Source organism: Gossypium hirsutum, chromosome A10, assembly GCF_007990345.1.
Source record: "Gossypium hirsutum isolate 1008001.06 chromosome A10, Gossypium_hirsutum_v2.1, whole genome shotgun sequence".
Classification (NCBI taxonomy): Eukaryota; Viridiplantae; Streptophyta; class Magnoliopsida; order Malvales; family Malvaceae; genus Gossypium; species Gossypium hirsutum.
In genome coordinates, this window is record NC_053433.1 from 17118041 (window position 1) to 17123363 (window position 5323).

Sequence of the window (5323 nt, forward strand, 5' to 3'; positions counted from 1 at the left end):
CTTGTGATGAACAGACTTAAAAACACTAAAGGTAACTTACTCATCATTAAGTTGCATGGTTAATTCTCCCTTATAAACATCAATGGGAGTTCAGCTAGTGGATAAAAATGGTGTACTAAGATTATGAGGACCTCCTTGTCTACCTCGCAGTTAAGTATGATAAAATCAGTCGGGAAAACGAATTTATCCACGCAAACTGAGACATCTTTAATTTTTCCTTCAGGTTAAGCCAAAGATTGATACGCCAATTACAATGTCACTATAGTGGGTTTCATGTGATCAATTCCCAACTTTCTAAAATTAGATAGCTACATAAGGTTGATGCTAGCTTCTAAATCGCATAAAGCTTTGCCCAAATACTAATTGCCAATAGAACATGGAATGGTAAAGCTTCTAGGATCTTTCAATTTAGGAGGCAACTTGTTTGTCAAAATAGCACTACAACCTTCTGTGAGTGCAATAGTTTCAATATCAATGAGCTTTTTCTTTTTGGATAAGAGATCCTTCATGAATTCCCCATAACTCGAAATTTGTACCAGAACGTCTACTAAAGGAATGTTGATCTGCAGTTGTTTCTGTGTATCCAAAAACTACTGATACTATTTATCATTTTTATTTCTCTTGAATCTTTGTGGAAAAGGTACAAGCGGAAGTACATCCGATTGTAGTGGCACTTTTGGTTGTGTCCATAATTTTGAGGGTTGAATATAAGGCATGTGAGCGACAGTTGGCGATACTTCTTTGTCGAATACATTAGCAAGCTCTTCAGACGCACCCTTCTCATCAGGGTTTACATCATGAACGTCTAAGAATGCTATAGTAGAATCTATAACCGACTCACCAGTTTGTTTACCACTCTAAGAGTGATGACTTTACATTCTTTCCCTCTCGATTTGAGATTTTTGATGTTGCTAGGTAATGAGCCTTATGGTCAAGTATTCAGATTTGAAGCAGGCTGTCCCAATTGTTCCTCCAATGCTCAAATGGAAGATGGATTTCCTTGAGCAATAGCTTTTATATTGGTAATATGCTCCTGCATTAACGCTTCAAGAACAGTTAATGGGTTAGAAGTAGAAGCTCCTATATACTGTTATTGTCACTGTCCTTGATAATTCAGATTCATCATTTATGGTTGCATCTGAGTTTGATGTGATTGTTTCTGACCTGGTTGTGGATACAACTGAGGATGCTGATTGTAGTTCTATTGTTGATTGTAATTCCCTTGTCGTGGATTATAATTGACCTAAGTAGATGCATTCCCATATCTAAATGTCGCAGTATTTTCTCCAACATTTTGAGTTCCCCAAAACTATTGGTTGCATGCAAAGTTGTTGTAAGAGTTGCCATAAGAATTGTTACGAATATTACTGACATAACAGGCATTTTCTGCATGTTGCAGACAATCTTTATAACTATGGTGGTCACCAATAATTTCATAGCAAGAGGTAGGAATATCCAATTGTTGAGTAACCTTTATAGATGTAACGCCATTCGTCCCTTGCATATTTTTAATCATGTTTGTGAGCAAAGAGACTTGGGCACTTAGCGCGGATACTGCAGCCAAGTCAATCATTCTTGGAGTAGCCTTTGCTTGTGCAGCTCTAAAGATGGGATATTGATAATCATTTTGAGAAATTCTTTCAAGAATTCTCATAGCATTATTGTAAGTGCAATCCAGTAGTGGTCCATTGGTTGATGTATCGACAAGATTCTTTGGATGAGAATTCAGAACATTATAAAAAATCTTGAATTGTGTTTCTGGTTGGATGTCGTGCATGGGATAACGTCAAAGCAAAGATTTATAGCGTTCCCATATAGTGTGAATATTTTCATCATCCAGCTGATGATAGGTAGTAATATCATTTCGAAGATGATCATTCATTGTGCAGGTTAAATTGCAAAACAAACTGCATGGCTAGAGCATTCCAAGAAGTAATTGATCCAACAGGTAGCCCAAGAAACCAAGTACGAGCTCTCCCTTGTAAGGAATAAGGAAATAACTGCATCCTTAAGGAATCATCATGAACACCTAATTGACTAAAGGAAGCACAGATCAATAAAAAGGACTTAAGATGTTCTCTCGCATCTTCATGTGGTAGCCCAACATATTAGCCATTGGAGTTCAGCATTTGAAACTTCACTGGCTTGAGTTCAAAGTTCCCAGCTTGAATTGTTGGTCTAACAACTCTCAGTTGTGTAAACCATCTAGAATAGGTACTACACAATCTTGTATGGTTCTTTTGTGGATGTGAGCATTTTGTGACAACAGTGGATTATTAACATTTTGCTGGTGCATCGGGGGTATAACTGCATTGTACCTTGTCAATCTATATTTCTCTATCCTCGAAGTCTTCTCCGAATAGTTCTTTTGATTTTTGGATCAAAATCAGTAAGAAAATCTGAATTGCTTCGAGTCATAAAACATCTAAAATGAAATTGGAGAATAGAAACAAAGAGGAAACAAGTTAGTGAATACTAAATATTATATAAGGAAAACAAGTGAAAAAACACACAACAAAAATAAACGTCAAACAAACGCCCTCCCCAGCAACGACGCTAAAAACTTGATTAGCTATTAACGTCATAGAAAAAATGTGCAAGCGTACACTGTCAATGCAAGTATAGTAGACAGATGTGAGTTTGTTGGTTAACGATTCCACAGATATGGTGGTTCTTTGTCTATTAATGTTGATGCAGTAGCTAAAAAATGAATTAAATTGTGTGGTATTGATAAATTGTGATCCTCAACATGAATCTTCAGCAGTATACTAAGTACACACAAGGTATAAATGATAGGTGATTGTCAACGCAATAAAATTTAATGTATATATTAACAAACGCCACTCTTTTATTTAAGCTGGAACTTAACCATGAACATTAAACTCACCTTCCGATGATGGCAATATGGCACTATTAAGAACAAGTGGACTAAATTCCTTTAGTCCTTATTCAACTTCTGCTTAAATGCTTATTAGCTCAAACTATCACTGCACATTCCAGTGTTAGTGACTACAATAACACTTCTGTGTTTAGAACATTCAAACTCCCAAGATTAAACATTAAAACTAGATTTAATAAGATAACATTTAACAAAGCATTCATTGTACTTCCATATAGTAGAAAACATAAAATAATCACTAGTATTTTCAAAGAAATAAGAAAGAATCAAATGAAGAATACTATTCCTAGGCTACTCGACTGGATCTCATCATTTCCCCTTGTTTTGCACTTAGATTTCCTCGTCAGGAGTGGATCTGCATCAGTCTTCACGTCGGCTCACCCGTAGGAGGCCCAAGCTACCATGGCTGCAAGTTTCAAAATAGGGTAAGAGAGTAGTGGTTCTATAAAAAATTAATAAAAATCACAATCCCTTCCTCCTCTCACGTTAACATTTTTTGTTCTCCTCAACTGTACAGGTGTCCTTCCCTCAGGATTCTTATGTACTTGTACATACAAGGCAGTTATACCAGATTGGATAGCTCACACATGGTTGGCTCTTATCAGACAGCTATCAACTGTGGCAAAAATTCTGGACGCAATCTGGAATTAACTAACACAGCGACATTAGTACAAAAAGATAACAAAAGTAGGATAAAATAGGCTAGGATTCACTGGGTTATAAAGTACAATTTCTAAACTAAAAATGCTAAAATGTATGCTAAAGATAACTAAATGGGAAAAAATTAACCAATAAGTAGGGAGAAAATATATGTTCTTTCTAGTACAATTAGCAGCCTTCAACCGCTTGCAAATAAGTCTCGCCTTATCCTCAACCGTCAGAACCAACTCCGGACCCAAGTTCCTCTTCTCTTCCATATCGAACCAACATAAAGGAGTCCTACACCTTCGACCATACAAAGCCTCAAACAGTGCCATCTGAAGACTCTTCTAATAGTTATTATTATATGCAAACTCGACTAATGACAAATGATTATCCCAGTTACTTTCGAAGCCGATAATACAACTACGAAGCATGTCCTCAAGAATCTGGATCACCCACTCTGACTACCATCAAATTATGGATTATAAGTTGAACTAAAATGAAGCTTCGAACCCAAAGCCTTATACAACACGTTCTAAATTTCGAAATAAACCACGAATCTTGGTCTGATATGATCGAAGTAGCAACTCCATGAAGACGAAAAATCTCTCAGCTATAGAGATTAACTAACTGATGCAGACTAAAAGTCATACAGACCAACAAAAAAAGTGCAGAGTTCGTAAATCTATCCACAATCACCCAGATCAAATCCTTACATGTCAAATCAAAGGCAAACCTGAAACAAAGTCCATTGTAATCCGCTCCTATTTCCACTCTGGAATCTAAATAGGCTAAAGCAAACCCGATGGACGTTGATGTTCAACTTTCACCCTCTAACAAACCAAACATCTCACAACAAAGTCAGCAACATCCTTCTTCAACCCAGGCCACCAATACAGAACCCGAATATCCTAATACATCTTATTCCTACCAGATGCATAGCAAAAGGAAAACTATGAGCCTCAGTAAGAATTGAGTGCCTTAGATCCTAGTCTCTCAGAACACATAAGTGACCTCGAAAAAATAGAACACCATCAGAGTTGAGATCAAAATCCTCTTGAACACCTGACTCAACCTGACGAATCTGATAAGCCAAACTTTTATCAAAAAGCTGATGCTCACAAATCTGCTACGAAATAACCGTCCTCACCTGAAATTCAGCCAATAGACCCCCATCTTTAGAGACAGACAACCTCGCAAACATAGCCCTCAAATCAACCAAAGACTTGTGACTTAAAACATCTGCAACTACGTTTGCCTTCTCTGAGTGGTACTCGATCCAGCGCCTCTGTCTCAAGTTTAACTCCTTCTAGGTTAGGAGATACTTAAGACTCTTGTGATCAATATATATCACAAACCTCTCACCGTACAAGTTGACGCCAAATCTTGAGCGCGAAGACTACGACAGCTAACTCTAGATCATGAGTTGGATAGTTACACTCAAACAGCCTTAACTACCTTACCCTCATGCATCAACACACAACCCAGTCCCATATAAGAAGTGTAGAAGCCCGTTTTTAGTGGTGTCAAAAACAGTAGTTTCGAGCCCACAATTTCGATGAGTGAGCTATTAATTTAATATTTATTCATTGTTTACGGGATTGTATTAAGGTTTTATTAAAGTTTTGATGATCGTTTTATGAACACTAAACTAGACTACAATCACGACTAAGGCAAGCGCACCTATCGAATCATAGTATAGTTATGGCGAATCCAGAATGTCGTATCCACAAGGACTAAAAGTACTAGTATTGAATTTCTTTCTATTATTTAGCCTAAAAT